The sequence below is a fragment of the Phaenicophaeus curvirostris genome, chromosome 9 (genome assembly GCF_032191515.1).
Source record: "Phaenicophaeus curvirostris isolate KB17595 chromosome 9, BPBGC_Pcur_1.0, whole genome shotgun sequence".
NCBI lineage: Eukaryota > Metazoa > Chordata > Aves > Cuculiformes > Cuculidae > Phaenicophaeus > Phaenicophaeus curvirostris.
Window position 1 is genome coordinate 27,194,496 of NC_091400.1, and position 18,149 is coordinate 27,212,644.

General features: G+C 39.0%; 1 protein-coding gene across 4 annotated transcripts in view; it reads left to right on the forward strand.

Moving 5' to 3' along the window:
* GRID1 (glutamate ionotropic receptor delta type subunit 1) overlaps positions 1–18,149 on the forward strand; it is a 542,212-nt gene that overhangs the window by 226,453 nt on the left and 297,610 nt on the right. The window lies entirely within an intron of this gene.

Below are 18,149 nucleotides of genomic sequence, written 5' to 3' on the forward strand. Positions count from 1 at the left end.
GAATCCTTGGATATCTGTCATTGGTGCTCTGCTCTATAAGATGATAAAGGGAGGAATACACGGCGCCTAAGAACCTTTTCATCTAACAAAGAACAGAATCCTGTGAGCATTTATTCTATGCAGATTCCATATCAACTATTATTCACTCAGGGATACTTGATGTCTGAACACCAGACAAACAAAATCTTTAATTTCCACTTGGAAAAAATTAAGGCTTTCATGTGGAAAGAATGTGTCTTGTAACTTAATGTAAAATCATCTTTGCTGCTGCAGAGAACGCTAGAAAAGAAAGAATTTAGCCAAGTTCTCTGATCCCCTTGGGGAGTTTGTGGTGCTATGGGGCAGAGGAAAAGAATTGACCTTTTGACTTTCACATTGGATTTGATCTGGAAGCTATTGAAGAAATGGCATTGTGTGTTCCCATATTTATCCTTGAATAACTTTTCTGACTGTAGCAGCACTTAAAGTAATTGACCTACTTAAATTAAGCATGGATTTTTGTCATTTTTGATAGTATTTTTTTATTTAGTAATGCATCTCAGTATATAACACTAAATATAATTAAAGAATGTCAATTTCACTTCAGATTATTACTTATAAATTAATTCTAGTGCTTTGATTTTTAAGGTGTACGAGTAAGCATCCTAACAGGAGAAGTAAGACTTCCCCTCTCTTAAGTCCGCTGTAATTCCAAGCAGGGTATGGGAGCTGTGAACAGACATTATTTCCCATAAAAGCTATTCCCTAAATGCTTTTAGGGTAATGCCCGATATGATCTTATAGTTATGGTAAAGCCTTTATTCTAAGTGAGTGCTATCACAGCCTACCTGGGGAGAGTAGTAGAAGCTAGTAAGAGATATTTGGATGACTGGTCTGGGCAGTTTTAGGCAACTACTCTTGCTCATAAATCCAAGGCAAGTTAAGGAAATAATTTCAACTTTTCATGTAGTTTGAAAATGTTTTGCAAAGAGAGGATGCAAGCTTTTTTTTATAAATCAAAAATGCCGTGGAGTGACACTTTTAAAACAGAAGGCTTGAAGTCTTTATTAAAAATAATTATATTTAAAATCAATTTGTATTTTAAAAGACTTCAGAAGTATATTTCTGGGTGAAACTCATGAGAGAAAATTAAATGGAAGTTGTTATTAGAAGCAGTTTTGCACCACTTTTTTCAGCTCAGTCATCTGGTCAAAGTGATTATTACTCTAGTCCTGAAGGCACTCATTGTGCATTCTTTACTGTCTCTTTTTCAACTCATTGTAACATTTTAGTGAGCACTCTCTAGGCTTAATTTTGCAGAAACTAGTAGCTATTTGGGACTGTTTTTAACCCTTTATATTCTGAAGCAGAGAAATGTTTCAGAATACAGGGTGCACTGTGTAAAGAAAGTGCGAAGTTTAGCAGCCTGGAGCTGGAGAGTGCAAGTTAATTCCGTTTTTAAGAGAGATCCTTGGAAACTGTAGATGTCACTTGCAGAAGGTCCTAGGTTCTTGGACTTCTTTCCCTGTCTGATGGTAGTTTAAATGCCTTGTCTTTTCCAGTCATGGCATAAGGCTAAACTATTTGTTCAGGCATGTGTGAATGACAAAGAGAAATTTGAGGATGATTCAGTGTGGTTGAGCAGGGAATCTGAGGAACTAATTCTGGAAGGAAGTCACTCTAGTTCACATTTGTTAGAAAGTGAATGTTCATACATCCATTTAGAAATTGTTCACTAAATGCGTAGCTGAAAGCTGAACAGCGGAAGAACAGAAGTCTGTCTTGGAAGGATGTATGTAGGGCTTCAGGCAGTAATGCTATTATTCTGAGAAGATATATTCGCATAGAATCATTAAGGTTGGAAAAGACCTCTAAGATCATCTAACCGTCAGGTCAACACCACCGTGAACTTTGGTGAAGAAGTTCTCGGTCTCTGTTATCTTACATGGAAAGTGGTAGTAGGGGAGAGGGAGAGAGTACACGTATGTGTATATAAATATTCATGTATGGATATCAAGAAAAATAGTATAGAAGTAATTCACATACACATGTGGATATGCTTGTGTGTAAATGTATACGTGAGTTCATATGTGGAAGCAGGGAAATGTATTTCCTCAGCTCCTTTCCTGCCTTTACCTGCTCCCTCCTAGTAATCTTTCTGATGCCAGTCTGGGCAGGATTCTTTGGCTGCCTTTCTGGACGGATATGATTTCTTTTTTGTATTAGCTAATCAAGAGCTAGTGTGGCTTCTCATCTTAAATCTGTGTCTTCTTTGCTGAGAGAGAAATCCCATTCCTTTTCCTTCTCACACTTCTTGTATGTAGATACTGCATTTTATTGATTTATTTTTCCCGTGGTTAACATATTTTTGTGGGTTTGCTGGCTTTCTTCAGCACTCTTTCCTTATGCTGGAGCTAGTGATTTGGCCAGGACTATTCCTTTTACCTACGGACCAATGATAAACAGTGAATGAACATACTCCTCTGCTTATAAAGCATGGTGACTGAGTACGCTATAGAAGAGATAACATTATTAGTAATTTTCTTTATAGAAGGGATTAATTTTGAGGACTACAATGAATATAAAAGTCCTGAAGTCTTTTTAGAAGTATGTAAGGGAATATAATTTTTACAGCCCTGAGGACCAAAATGGTTTTCTACATAGTGTGGCTATCAGTAAATGTGTACTATTATCACTATTGCACAGTCTTTCTATAGGTGTGATATATTGATATATTTGTAAATTTGTAGATTACTGTGTTTGTGTATATATAATACAGAAAAAAGATTAGACAGAAGCAGCCTTTCGTTCAACATCCAGGAACTGCAAAGATCTGATCCATGCAATCCAAGATTGCATTTAAATGCAAAGCCACATTTTATTTTCCTGAAAAGGCAAGTTAAGACAGTACATAGTCTCTGCTGTAGTGATCTCGTGGAATATGAAATAAGCAGCGTTCAGGCTGTGAATTAAAATAAACACATGAGCCATTCCCCTTGCCCTCATGGAAATGTGAGATAATGTTGTATTTTGTAATAGTAAGCAGGAAAGCAAGATACTTTTTCTTGGGTGAAAAAAACGGGTGATGATCAAGAAGGGTAAGCAAAGCTTGACTGATTTTTCAGGTGGCGATGAATGCAAACAAAGATGAGTTAGGTACTTTGCCTAGCAGGTTGTTAAACCAAGAAATGGTAGAAAATGAAGAAATGTGAATTCCTGTCAGTGAAACACTCTTGGGATTTGTACTGTACAAGTTTCCATCATAATGCTCCCTCTCTTCAGGAAGTTGTTGATATGAAACCGTGGAGACTCCCTCAACCATGTGGACCTCAAAGCACTTGGAGTTGTCTGGCCTTAGGGCACAACCCCAAGCTGTACACTGGAGTCATCAGTGTTACAGACTACCGTTATGACTTTGCATTAAACTATCCATTTAGTGAGGTGGTTCTGTCACATTGTCTGAGCAATTCACAGTTTAACGCATCATACTCCAAGATCTGTTCTTGTTCCATTGTGTAAAAATTTGCAGCGACTTGAGGGGTGTTGGACTGCTAAGTTGTGTGACTATAAACTAGTCATCTTCCTTTGATTTCAGTGAGGTTCTGAAACTTGTTTTTGATGGCTAACTAGCTATCCAGGGAGTTTTGCTCTTCCTTGAACTGGGCTGTGCAGGACTTCTGTGCCTTCTGTATGTATGCATTGGTGTATTTAATGTTTAGATCTGTTGCTTTAGGAGTTATTTCAAGAGTTACTTAAATCATTTTGGAAGCAAATGCATCATTAGACTGTGAAGAATTAAATAAAATGTGGAGGAGAAAGGCTTCACAATTTGGATTATTCGTAGTCAGAGCCCGTTAGGAATGTAATCTGGATGTCTGAGTTCTGTTGGAGAGTGATTTAATATTCATCATGCTATTATAGCATTTGTTTAAATGGAAATAATGCATTACTTTTTGTCTACAAATTGAGTAAATAGGATTAGTCTCATTACTGGGGAACTTAGAGTCTTACAGAAATCCTTTTAATTCTGGATGTTTTGTTTTTGTATCCCTTGGTTTAATAAAAGACCCCAACAGGCGGTTTCTAACACACATGGGAGTCTCGTTGAGGGTTTCAAGAAAGAGAAGAAAATGGAGAGGGGGTATCCCTCACAATTATGTTATCGACGATTCCTTGAGACGGGAGAGCTCTGTACAGAAGCAGCTATTGTAACACTACTTGGAGGCAGTAGTTTAGTTCATCATTGGGAGGGCTTATGGGGTCAGGAACTATTGATGGTCGCCATTTCCCAGCAGCCTATCTCATCTGTCAGTAGTAATTGAACCCTTGGCTGGATAAATCTTCAGCTGTTGTGTAGTAGACTTGGAAGGGAACTCAGGACAGTAACTCAGCTCTGGTATATATTGCAGCTGGCTTGAATTTCATCTCTGTGATTGTGATTTCCTCTGGTCTGCCTCTAGCCACTGTTTGCTTTATATCATCAGCAAAATATCATCATGGCAAAGCACCCATGTGGAGTGAGGGAAACAGGGAAACTATGCCATAGAATAATGATTGTTGTGTTTGTACCAAAAGATCCAGGAATATTCAGTCCCTGAAATATAAAATGCCTTCTTTGCATTACGGACCATAACCCGGCGATCTCATTTGTCCTAGTGCGACTCCTCAGTGATTTTAAAAGTCATTTTGCTTTGGCCCACTGATATTAATGTTTGACATTGCCATTAACGGGAATTAAGATACCTCTTGTCTTCTAAAAGCCATATTATAACATCAAAGAACTTTGTTAAGAGAGGACTAGTCCATTAACTAAAACCAACACTGCTCTGTAATCCTTCAAACGATAAAATCTTTATGAGGAGGAAATATTTTTCTTCAATTTATTTTCATAAGTAAGAATAAGAATCCCACCTGCTGTGGAAGAATAATTAAAGGTCAAATTCTGGCATTGTCTTCATAAGTCAGCTCAGCCTGAGCACCAGCACCTAGGTGGATACCCCACCAGGCTTTTGCGGTGTAATAGAAATCCAGTTGGCTGGAGAAACTGCAGTGTGCTTTAATTTTGAGGGAAGATCTTCCCTGTCGCCTTTCATTAAGGATGCTGTGTTATGATTGTCTTGCATGGAAGTGTATATAAGCTTATAAAAGTTTATTTAAAAAAAAAACGTATGAGCTGCAGATATTTGAGTCCAAATTGCAGTTGTGATGCCTAAGGTGCATTCTTTTTCCCCTTAGCAAGCAATATTTAGTGATATATTCAATATCTGCTGCACAAAGTAGGATGCGTGGGAGTCTTTGTGATGGTTTGTATCTTTTATTCTCTTCCATCTTGTGCATTCACATAAGTCTGGATAAGCTGTAATTAAGTGAAACAATATGTTCCAGTGTTAGAAGAGGAATAACAAGAACACACTTGTAGTGGGAAAGGATGGGAGGTAAAGAAAGAGGAGCACTTTAAATGTTGGATTATTGGCCAATTAGTGGGGCTGACTGAGCATGAATGACAAGTATTTAAATTTTGTTTCTCTCAAATACTACTTGCACCATTGGAAAGGAACGAAAATACAAAATATGGTAGTGGAAGGGGTTGGAATCCTACAGACAAGTGAGTCTGGAAAATACAGAACCTTCCTGGTAACCACAAACTGGCCACAGGGAGCTGTTAAATTCCTGTCATGGCAGTAATACCAGTAGGTGACAGAAGGTTGTTTTGGTGGAATTTGTCTTGTTTCCTTCTTTGGCTCATATCAGTGACCTTTTGGGCAGCACTTTGCCTTCCTTTGGCACCTCGGTGCTTCCTGTCCATCTCTGTATGCAGAATATAAGCAAAAAGCCTGTATTTGTAGGCTTTTCCATAGTACCCAGCAACACTCTCTCTCTGTTTGGATTGCTATAATCTACCTAGTTCACTTCGGATGTGGTTTAGCAATTCCTGCTGTACAAGAGGAATGGACAGAAAATTAGCTAATTAGCAATAATAGAATTCTTGAAAGTTTTTGGTTCTGTCACAGAACAGTAAGGCATTTAAAGCTTCTTCAGACACTTGCATCAGAAAATCATTTGATGGTTTATAACATATGATTGAAAAAATTCATTAGACTGAAGTGGCTGAGTGAAAACTACAAAGTTAGCAGTGAGATTTGTCTGCTTCCCTTTATGGGCTTAGCTTCTGTGGTGATGGTGGTAGAAGGGCTTGATTTCACTGACTCAGCAACTTCATTGTTGTACATTAAAAAAATACAGCGTAAAAGCTAATTCAAAGCTTCATTTTATAGGAAGGAGAGATGGAAGTTTGTTTTGTAGACTGAGTTCTATGTTCTTGTTTGAGTTAAAGAACCTGGATTGGGTTGGCTTAAATAATAAAGATGAAATCTTTATTAGTTTCTTTCTTCAGTGAAAGGACGTGTACCTGATTCTCTAAGTATACAAGAACTGATGTACCAGTGTACCTTTAAATGAGTGAATAGTCTCCTTGAAATCCAGATGTAAGTGAGTAATCACAGGAGGGGAATTGGAGAATTTATGTACTCAAAATGACTCCTGAGTTTGAGTCCTGAGGCAGAAAGGTCTGCCTGGTAGGAGAAACACCTGCATGAAGCACTTGTAAGCAATGGAGACTGATCCCATCCATGCAGGAGGCCCATGAAATAGTGAAACACATACATGTGCCAAGTGCTCTGTCTTTAGACTGAATAGAGGGACTGTAAAAGCTAACTATAACCTCAAACTGAAACACGTCTGTTTGCAGAATGGGCTGTCAACATGTATTGCAAGAACGGTTCAGTTTGGTTGTATTGAGTTTTACTTGGTTCCTGAAAGAATCCAGCTTCTGTGATTACACTCTGCATGTGTGAGATATCTGCCTGTTTGCTTGCATCCTGAATAATTTTGATATTGTTGGCCAATTTCATGGAATCATAAAATAATTCAGGTTGGAAGGGACCTTAAAGATCATCCAGTCCCAACCCCCCTGCTATGGATAGGGACACCTTCCACCAGACCGGGCTGCTCAAGGCTCCATCTAACCTGGCCTTGAACACTTCTGGTGGGGAGCATCCACAACTTTCCTGAGCAACCTGTTCCAGTGCCTCACCACCCTTATTGTGAAGAGTTTCTTCCTAATATCTAAATTTCAAACTAATATTCCAGAAGCCTCAAGCCTTCTCTATACTTTTTGAAAAAATCAAGTGGTCCATACAAGGGTGATCTCCAAATTCCTGAAGTGCAAAAGCTTGTGGTGTGAACTCAACTGCTACCTCTCAAGACAGCAAAGAATCAGGTGCTTCCTTAGGTTTGTTAGTCAGGGAATTCCAAAAGAAAAGTGTCTTGTGGAAGATTCAAGGGTGCTAAAAATTGTAATCAAACCTTGTTAAACATGAGGTAGTCTAACCAACAGATGCATTGCTCGGGGAAGGGTTTGTTTCTCCTGTGCCGGTGTCCCTTTTGCGTGTTAACTAACCTTCTGTGGTTTAGCTTCCTCAGCTGATGTCAGGAAGACTCATCATTATTAGGATGAATAGTGATTGGGATGGAGTAAACCATTTCTGAAATGGTTTTTAAAAACCTTGGTCTCCAGCAGTCACTGTGCTGTCTTAGGTTCTGCCAAAACAACATTTGCATGGTTAATGCAATACCTACCTTTCTCTCTTTCACTTTTTGTTTAAATTCCTTTCAAGATGACCTTTTCCTTTGCTTGGGACTTCATGAAATTTATTCTTCTGTGTGCTGTGGCCATTAATCACTGTATAGTAAAACTAGACAAATTCGAGACCTTTCTGTTGTAGAAGGGCTGGCAGTGCCACCAGAGGGAATGGAAAATCCTTACAAAACCAATAATCATCTGAGGCAGGGAGTGGTATTTGAGAAGCTCTGGCCCTCTGCAGGAGAGGATTGCATTTTCATTGCAGGTTTTTAATATTAACATGGGAAGAAAGATTACCCTTGCTATCTAGCAAAACAATAGCTAATTAGATCTTTGTGTCTTAGTAACAATGAAAGCTTAAATGTTAGAACATCAGGAGAACCATCTGGGGAATCTGAATGATTGTTTAGAAAACAAAAAAGCCTCATGGAATTTCCTCTTACTTGTGATCATTGCTGTTTTTCAAGTATTTCTCCAGTAGAATCTATAAGGACTATTTTTTGTCATGGATTTATTAGAAAATCAAGAGGTGAGAATACCTATGGCTTTTTTGTGTGGATGTGAGTGATATTGAGATCGCTGTGTCCCTCAACATTCTTATCTCTGTTACCCACCTAACAGAAAAAAAACATCTCATGGTTGAAATGCTGCTATGAGAAATTGATATTGATTTGAGTATTCTCTTTAGCAAAGCATGCTAACAAAAACTAGCAGCTAATTGGCGGTTGTTTTTTTTTTCCTCCTTAATAATGAATTAAAGACTGGAATTTGGCAAGCAAAAGGAGACCTGTGGGGATAAATGCAAATGGCTGTTTCCCATATGTCTTGGGTGGGAGGATGGCTGCTTTTTATTTAGCTAATTCTTTATGCGCTAAAGAGACGTTTTGTTAGGGGGAAATATCCTTTTTTATTATTATTATTTTAAGGAAGAAGAAAAGATGGATGATAATGATCTGAAAGAAGGATTTAAAACATTTAGTGTTTATTGCTGTTAATTACTGTGGTAATTTTATAGAAATGGCAATGTGTGATGTTAATTCCTAGTTTGTTTATTTGAAGTGTATAAATGCATCCGCAAGCAAGTTTTTCGTTGGAGAATCATCTGTAGGACGTGGCCATGTTTTCAAGCACCAGTCTCCCTACAGGCTGGCTTCTTGTGGGGGGACTCTTCCAGACCTTGACCTGTTGATCTGAAAGACCATATGTTTGAAACAAAGTAAAGCCAGAATACTCCTTAAACTTAAAGGCCACAGAAGCTGGCAAGATGCTTCATCTCTATGCCTTGAACTTTATTTAATTTCCAAGGAGAAGGTTTTTGAGATCCTGTAGCAAGGAGGTGACCAAGTTCCATTGGCTTTTATGTCATTTAAGTGCTTGGTCCAGTGAGTATTTTGCCATTTGAGTATATTTTCGCTAAGACCTTGTTAAAAAATGTGGCATAACTTATTCACTGGAATTTAATGGAATCTTCTATATCACAGTTTAATGTCTCAGGAGACTTCAGATCCTAAATGGAGAATAGTTTATATATGCTCCTACCTACCATGTTTGCATGTACGTGTTCTCACTCATATTAATTCTGGCCCCAGTCAGTCAATCAGACTTCAATGCACTTTATACTTTCCAGAGTAGCTTGTACCTATACGTCATCAGTCAGTTTTACGTGGGTGACCCATAACCTTCCATTTGTCACACAGATTACAGCAGCTTGAAATCTGATACTAAGATCAAGCAACGTTTGCATCCTTCTTGCTATGGCTTTCTCACAGATTTTCTGTCCTTCTCAAGTGTTTGAGTCTTGGGTACAGTCTGGGGAGTTAGCTATGTTTGCTTTTTGAAAACTGAGAAATATTTATCAGAGGAAGTTGTTTGCTATGGTGAGGATTGAGCTGAAGTCCAGCCCCTAAAGCTTCTGATTAAAATGGTAGTGTAAGAAACCAACCTAAAATCTAGTTGTTCCTACATTTCCATCAAACTTCTTGTGAATTCCTACTTTCAAAGAAAAGGTGGTATGGCCCTACTTTAGCATCGGTATTTCAAAGGACCTCTGACTGTTGCTTCATAATAGGGGTTGGATTTGTTAGCTTTCCTGTTGGAGAAGGCTCTTCCCCCTCTCTTTGACACTTTGACCCAAAGCGCTTAACAAGGCGAGGGATTATTGAACCAATGGTTGTTTTTTTGCAAAGTACCAGCTTTGGGAGGGGCCTCACTGTACTCTCAGGCAGTTTTGTTCTCTTTTATTTTAGGGACGAGGAAGTTAGATCAGTATTTATTAAGTTTGAAGTGGCTTCTGTGGTCATTTGTGGTTCATCTGACAGCCATGCACTTTGCAGTTAGTGTGTCTATTTAAGGCACAGTCTTTGTCTTTCTACTCGCTTCACACAGCGATAGGGAGTGGAGCCGCCCCTATTAGAAGTAATTGGTGAGAAGCCATAACTACTGTCACACTGTGCAGCCAGGCTCATATCTCACTTTAGTTGCTGAGGCTGCATGTCAGAGCCTTCAAAACGATCTGCCTTTCTCCCTTTGTGATCACACATTGCTTTAGAGGCTTTGCTCAAATGTAAATCTTGTGGACTGTGTTACGGTTCTTCCTGCTTGCGAGCTTTCCCTCCCGACATGCAGAGCTGCAGAGTGGTTTGGGTAACATTAATCAGGGGGCTAATCAGGAGCTGGTTGTCTTCCTTTCCCTGCAGTCTTCACAATTAGTGACGTGCCTGTCTGGTAGCGGCTGCTTGTAGCGCGACACAGCAGCTAACAAAGCACAGCCAGCTTTTTGAGAACGTGCTGTTGATTTTGTGTCTGTCCTTACTGCTAGCTGCCTGTTGCTGAGACTAATTGGTAGTGTTTGAGGATCAGTAAGAGATAGAAGAAAAATGGGATAAACCCATATGCACACGACATCCATGAACGTATGTGCTTAGACTATTTAAAGGATGCGTTTTTTTGGTGTTTGTATTCATGTCTTCATGCTGCATATAGATGTGTAAAACATACACTCATTTACTTAGATGCGCACACACATACAGACCAATACATACAAATGTGTATGCGTCTGTGTAAACAAAGAGCAAAAGCAGTTTGTGCTTATATTTATGAATGTTGGATACCTAGAGTCTGTAATTAGAAACTCAGCTTTGAATACAAAGGTAGCATAGGAAAAAAAAAATCTTGTAAAACCAGGAGTTTTGTTTATTTCACATTAAAAAAGATGAATCGTCTGAGGGGGAAAAAATGGAAATTTCTTTGTTTGCAAAGCTTTCCAGATTGCCAAATAAGAGTGTGTTATGAAGCTGGAGGGTAGATGTTAATGCATGATGTTCAGAATTTATAGGAACATATCTTCATTGAAACTGTGTACCATTTCTCATGCTAGTTCCTCTGTGTGCACATAGGACAAATGTTAACTGTGTATACTGTCTTTGCAAGTACACATGGAAAAACCCAACACAGAAACCCCTGGAGAAGAGCAGTGCCTGTTTTTGTTAGACCTATAAAGCATTTCAAGTTATGACTTTGTTTTCATGTATCCCTGGTCACTTTCTTTACTCTTCTGCTTTCCAGAATAAATTTGTTCTGTTTGGTCTGTCCTGGAGAGTGAATTATTTTGACAAGGTCAGGCTATATGTAGGTAATGTGATGCTGATTTGTGAACAGAAAGTAGCAAACCTAGAAAAGTTTGTGTTTAAGCACTGTGAGCTGACTACCTCCTAGGATTTTCTTCTATTCTTGCTTTTTCCCCGCTCTCTCTGGTATATCAACTGGAATACGCGTGATTTCCATCAGACAGAACAGTGTATGCTGAGCGCTTGGTTTTCAGGGACTTTCCAAGCTAAGATGGCCCTGTTATTGCTGTCTTTGCCATATAGTAGAAGTGTGAAGTTACTTCTTCCTGACTTCTCCTGGTTCAGTCCATGCTCTGCTGTTAATGCATGATATAACACGGGTAGCATAGTGAAGCCTGTGTTACCTTAGTTAGCATTCATGCTTAGACTTTGCTGAGAGCTTCTGAGAACTTAATCTGATCGATGTGGTATTTGAAGTTAACTCCATGCTTATTATAATTAAAGTCAGCCAAGCTGATAAATATTGGAAATGGTTGGCTGTAAATCCTGATGATAGTCAAGGTAGAATATGTTGTAACCTACACAACACTGAAGTAAAATTAACTGAAGGACCTGTTTCAAGGTCAAATTCAACTTCTTTTCATAGATTAACTTATGTCCTATGTTAAATTGAAAGATAAAAAATTAAATGTGATGTTAAGAGGTTTAAAGTTGTGAGGTAGTAGAATATTTGTGTGTATTTAATCACACTTCAAAGGGCTTCCACCTGAGTGTCCATGTGCTAGAAGAACAAGTGCTTGGGAGACTATGAAGAGATGTTGCCTTGTTGTCCTCGTCTTCCCTTTTAAATGGTTTTGTTTACTGTTGGAAAGTCTAAAAAACAATGATAAAGCCTCTCACAATTTTCTTTCTGTTTATGCAGCGTGTTTCACATCGCTATTAAGGCAGTTGGAAGAAGGTATATAGGCTGGCAGAGACATAATAGGGGTAATACAGCAACTGAAGATGGCAAAGCTAGTTCACACTCATCAGGACATTTTGATAATTGAGAGTTGTGTCTGCTACCCAATGTGCATTAAAAGGGCAATAATTACGGCATCTCAGTCCTATCGTGCTGTATTAATTTTGAGTTCCCACTCTGTTGGTCTCCGTTTCATTGTACTCAGATGCTTACATGGCACACATTATGACTGGAAGGTAATTCTGCTTCAGATAATGCTCTTTTTCTCTGATGTCCTTGTATGCTGATGATTGAAAGTTTAATATGTTTACACAGAGACATTTCCTGCATAAAAATGATTATGTTTTCTTTTGAGAGCGGGACTTGTTTAGATAGCAAATGTTTAATTAGTCTTCCTATTTACTTCTCATGATTGAAGAATTGTTGATGAGAGGGTGTCTAGAAGTGAAAAAGGGGAGAAGGAGAGCAGGAAAGTGGGGCTTTTATTTTTGGGAGCTTTACTACAAGTATTTCAGGGTAGGAATTGTTTCATAATGCTCTGAAGGATAATTAGTTTATCAGGATCTTTTGAACAAGGCTATGTTTTGTCAGTGGGGGATGCGTCTGTCCCTGGAAAAGGTGGTGCCACTGCTGACAGTGCTCTGCTTTGTGCTGCAGTGCTGCAGTTTGGCATCAGGAGGGATTTAGAAGTATCAGAAGGCTCCAGAAGGTACTGGCAGACCCAAATGGCAGAGAGAGGTGGTCATGGACAAATCAGTCTAGATTGTGGTAAAGAAAGACATCTTTCCCATTGCTCTTCTTCCCTCTGTCACAGACCCCTGTGAATCCCACGGTTTCAATGCAGACAAATACGGTCCCTCTCCAGGTTCACAGTGGCAGTCGTAAACGTGGTCTGGATGTTGGCGTTTCCCTTGAGCAGTTGTCTACATCCACTGATGTTTTCTTGCAAGTGAAAGAAAACTGATGAGAAAACAGCTATGATGTATTTTGGAATAATTGAGATCTTAGTCATTCCTAGGCTGTAAAATGCTATAAAAACTGTTAATATTTTTCTTTCATGAAATAAAGAGAAATATTTTTTGCAAGTAATTCCTGTCCACCAGAAGCACAGAGGCACTTCAGACCTTAGCAAGGAGCTGAGACTCCAGAAATGCTGATTCTGTTGTAAGGAGACGGACCAATAAACATTTGGGTCAGTTGTTCACTCCACAGGAAAAAGTAAAAAAAAAAAAAAAAAAGATTTTTAATACCTTGATTGTGAGTTCAGAGTACAAAACTACTTTTACTTTACTAAATTGTTGTTTTCTTTTGGGGTATTTTGAATTAGTTTTATCAGTGTGTACAGTCAAGTACTTCAGTATAAATATCTTTTACCTTCAATAGATCTATTTTTCATCTTTAGAGGTAAATATTATATGCAGATGCTTTTTTGTATTTTGATTTTCCCAAAACAGCAGTAATGACCAGAGATCTTTTGAAGATGGGCATCTCACTCTTATCTCTAGAGCTTTTTTAAATACATTGAATAAGTCAAAATGTAAATGGAAGATGTTTGTGTTTATCTCTAGAATTATTTTTCCCTAGTTTTTTGTTCACTGACAGGCAGGTACTTTGTATTTCATTACCATAACCAGCACTTAGTACAAACTGTACCAACATTTGATATCTTTTTCCTTGCTTGTTTCCTTTTGACCCTCTTATTTATTGAAGAGCCTTTTCAGTATATGAAACCCTACAGCCTTATTAAGTTTTGCAAGTTCTGTGGTACTAATAAAATGGGAATAATCTTCAGCTGTAGAAACAGAACACCACTTATAAGCTTTTTAGGGGACTTAGTTCAGCTAGACTACTGGATCAACAGGTCATTGCTGACTTACTCTGTTTTTTTAATGTGTAAATTGCTCTTCAAGTTGTTATACAAATGTATAGCATGAAGTAGTCATGAAAGATGGTGTTAAACCTAACCACTCTTCCCCTTCTACCGATTTGTCAATTTATTCCTGCCCAGTTTGCAATATTTGCTATTTTAATATATATAGAGATATAGATAGATATCTATTTCTATATATATATGAAAAAGTGGTTTCTTTGCGTGATTTCAAGTTATGTCTCCAGTTTGGACTTCCCAGTTTACTTCCCAGTTTAAGTTGTCTGACTCAGTAATAACATTAACTAAAAATTAGAAAAAAACGTTCACTACAAAGGATTACTTATTTTATCCTTTGTGTTTTCCAATTCCTAAAAGCATTTTAAAAGCTTTTGTTAAAAAAAGCTCCCTGTTTTTCTGTAGCTTTATAGAACCAATTCTTTTAATTTTTCAGTTTTCCATTTAGTTGTAAATCCTGTTCAATTTTTGTAGCCACATAGACATTCTTTAATAACGCATTTCAGAAATGCTTCATTATTTGCAAGCAACGTTATTTGACACGTGTGTTAAACTATTTTTATATTTAGCAGAAGCTATAGGTGTTTATATCCTATTAGGAAAAGCTTGGATTACACCTGCTTTTTTCCATAGCGGTTACGTTTGTTTGGCCTGTGGAAATCAATGATTACAGTGAAAGGAAGAGCTTCAAAAGTATTCTGAAGTGCTGAGAGAGATTGATTTATCCATATCCTCAACACGGAATCCAAAGTTTCAGACCAAGTCTTTCCACCCACATGCTTAGGTCTATAATGGAGCACATTATTGAGGCTAGCAGTCAACTGCCCATCAGTCTTTGTTGTTAACCTGTTGTTGATGAGATCCTTTAGGAACAGATTCCTTGACAGTTCTTAAATTATAGCGTAAAGAGACATAACGCGTTGCCAGAGAGTGAATGAAAGATCACCTACTATTTCATCTCTCTAGAGGGTCAGTATGTTACTGCGTTTGCTTTTGAAACCACCGTGTGTTTCAGTGCATCGTGTGCCACATCATTTCAGATCAGATTTGCGGGGTTGTTTTTCACCATGTCAGGTTGCACCACGTTCTGCTTCAAGTTGACAGTACGTAGCGTTATGGGACTTAACATGATCTGAAGTAACAGAAATTCAAATTCTGTTAAAAATAGTCTACTGTAGTCCTTATGGGGCGATTCAACAGGCCAATGAACTGCTGGTTTCACAGCTTGCTTTGCTTACAAAGTAAACTCCAAGTTGGGCTAGAAAATGGATGGTCTTCTTTCTGGCTACATCTGCTACAATAATTTACCAAGATATGAACATAGAGTTGTGTTTGTGTAGGATACCTGTTGGATTTGAAAATGACTTGAAACTGTTTTCACTTGCCTCTGCAAATGTCATGAATTATAATCAGCAAAGATTCAGTATTGGCATATTAAACTGCAATAATGATAAATCCTTTCAGTACGTTCACACCAGTATTAAAAATGAAGTAAAAAAAACCAACAACCCAAACATAGTGAGCACAGGGGAAGTGTTAAAGTATGGCAGGGTGTTGAAAAGACTGGGCCAAAGACCTGCCTGTGGGTTTTGCTTCCACTATGAGATAGAATTGGTTTTGCTATATGAGTAGGGCTGCCTTCTTTGAAGTCCATGGTTCCTTAAAACTGTTTAGAACTGAATTCAGTGCTAAATTGCTGGTTAACAGAGGGAAACACCTGATTAAAAAAGAAAATGGAAACGTTAATATGGGAACTTTGTCTGTAATATGTAACATGGTAAGAATCCATGTAAATAGACTATTTCTTGGCTGTGTCGCCTGTTGTGTGATTTTTGAGTTGCCTACCTTCCCTGTTTGCTTCCGAGCATTGATAAGTCACTGTCAAAGCTAGTCAGCCAGTACTATGAAAACAGAATGAAATCAGGGTTGAGATTTCTAGCAGTTGTGCAGTACTAATACATCTAATAATTCTGTGGAGCCTCTGTTTGTTGTGATTTAAGAGCCAAGTTATCTGAGAGAAGCTGTGGGAAATCCCAAACTTTCACTCTATTTTTATCTATATATTCATTTTTAAATAAGACTGGACGTGAGTACTGAGATGATATGTGGAAGTGATATTGGTTTGGGGTGACAGGACACCAATAGCATCCTTTAATTTTCATGCCTGCACATCAGTAGATTTTAGGAGAAGACATGCAGGAATACTTGTAGTTATGAAATTAATGGCTGTTGTTTTTTCTGCAGAATATTTTGACTGACTTTCCTCTACCAAAGCTGTGGTTTCTTACATGCAGACTGAGGGGACATGAATTTACTGAAACATCTTGGCCATTCATAGAAGAGTCCAAAGTGAGTGGCAGAAAGGGAGAAAGTTCCTCTAATTAGGGTAAAGGTACAATGAAAGAAAATATAAAAATTAAGCTTGCCGCTCTTCCCTACTGATTTGATAGGGTACTCACGCTCTTCCCCTGCTCCAGCATAGGGTCCCTTCTACCAGAGACAGTTCTCTGCAAGCTTCTCCAATGTGGGTCCTTCCCACAAGGTATAGTTCTTCATGAACTGCTCCAGTGTGGGTTCCTTCCACAGAGGGTGTTCCTTCAGGAACAGACTTGCTCCAGTGTGGGTGCCCCACAGGGTCAGAACTCCTGCCAGGAGCCTGCTCCAGTGAGGGCTTCCCCTGGGGTCACAGGCTTCTTTGGGCATTCACCTGCTCTGGAATGGGTTCGTCCCTGGGCTGCAGGTGGCTATCTGCTCTGCCCTGGACCTCTGTGGGCTGTGGGAGGACAGCCTTCACCATGGTCTCCACTGTGGGCTGCAGAGGAATCTCTGTTCTGGTGCTGGAAGGACCTCTTCCCACTTCTTCACCAACCATGGTGTCTGCAGGGCTGCTTCCCTCTCACATTCTCACTCCTCTGCAGCTGTGGTTGTACAGCAGGTCTTTTTCCGTCTTCCTAGGTGAAACACTGGAACAAGTTGCCCAGAGAGGTGATATATGGCCCCATCCCTGGAAGCATTCAAGGCTAGGTTGGATGGGGCTCTGATCAATCTAATCTAGTTGAAGATGTCTCTGATCACTTCAGGGCAGTTGGACTGGATGACCTTTATGGTCCCTTCCAATCAAAAGTGTTCTTTGTTGTCCCAGAGATGCTACTGCTGTCACTGATGGGCTTGGGGTTGGCCAGCAGGGGGTATGTGTTGGAGCAGATGGCATTGGCTCTATTGGACATGAGGGAAGCTTCTAGTAGCTTCTCACAGAAACCGCCCCTGCAGCTCCACCAAAATCTGGCCATGCAAAACAACTGCTGCTGTAAAAGAGCAGGCTAAATGCCCACGGGGAAATGTATGAATAAGAAGGAAAAAGCTGTCAGCCATCCATGCAATTACCAAAAATAGAGAAAATTTTTACACAATGGCAGGTACAATTGTGGAGCGAAGAGCCAGAAGTCAAGGGGCTGTCGGCCTGAAACACAGCAGGAAAGCGTGCTGTGAGGAGCTACTGCTGACAAATTGGCCTCTGTCTCCATATTAATAAAGCCATAGGTCAACTGAAGACCCCTGCAGAAATGAAATTAAGCATTAAAATTGATTGATGCTCAGATGAATTTAATTTTCATTTTGTATGTATATGTATTTTTTTAAGACCCACTGGAAGAATGAGATTGAATTGGTAATTTAGTTGTAATATAGTATACGTATATGACTGGAAGGTTCTGTGTTTCTAGAAATACAGTTTGAGGTAGGATTTTGTTGTACCACAGCTTTTGAAGGCATATGTAATATTTCATCTGATTAGTTCAGATACCAAGAACAACAAAAATCTTACAAGGTTTTTAAGTGTGTTTTTCTCATGCTCATCTGTCTTGGTCACAGCATTATCAGTATTTGAGTTTGTCACTTGAAAGCTGGTTTGCATGTGTCTATGGAAGTTGCAGTCTCTCCTTTAGCTGCAGTGCAGACAAGCTAAGATATAGCCACTACGGATTCAGCTGCTTGAGTTCATTCTCTCTTACACAGAATTCCTCTAAGGGGAAGGTAGGTTTGCTAAGTTTGTTCTAGCCAATTTCCAGCTGCCAAAATTGCTTTCTGTCAGTTTAGATCATTTCGGCAGCTTTAATT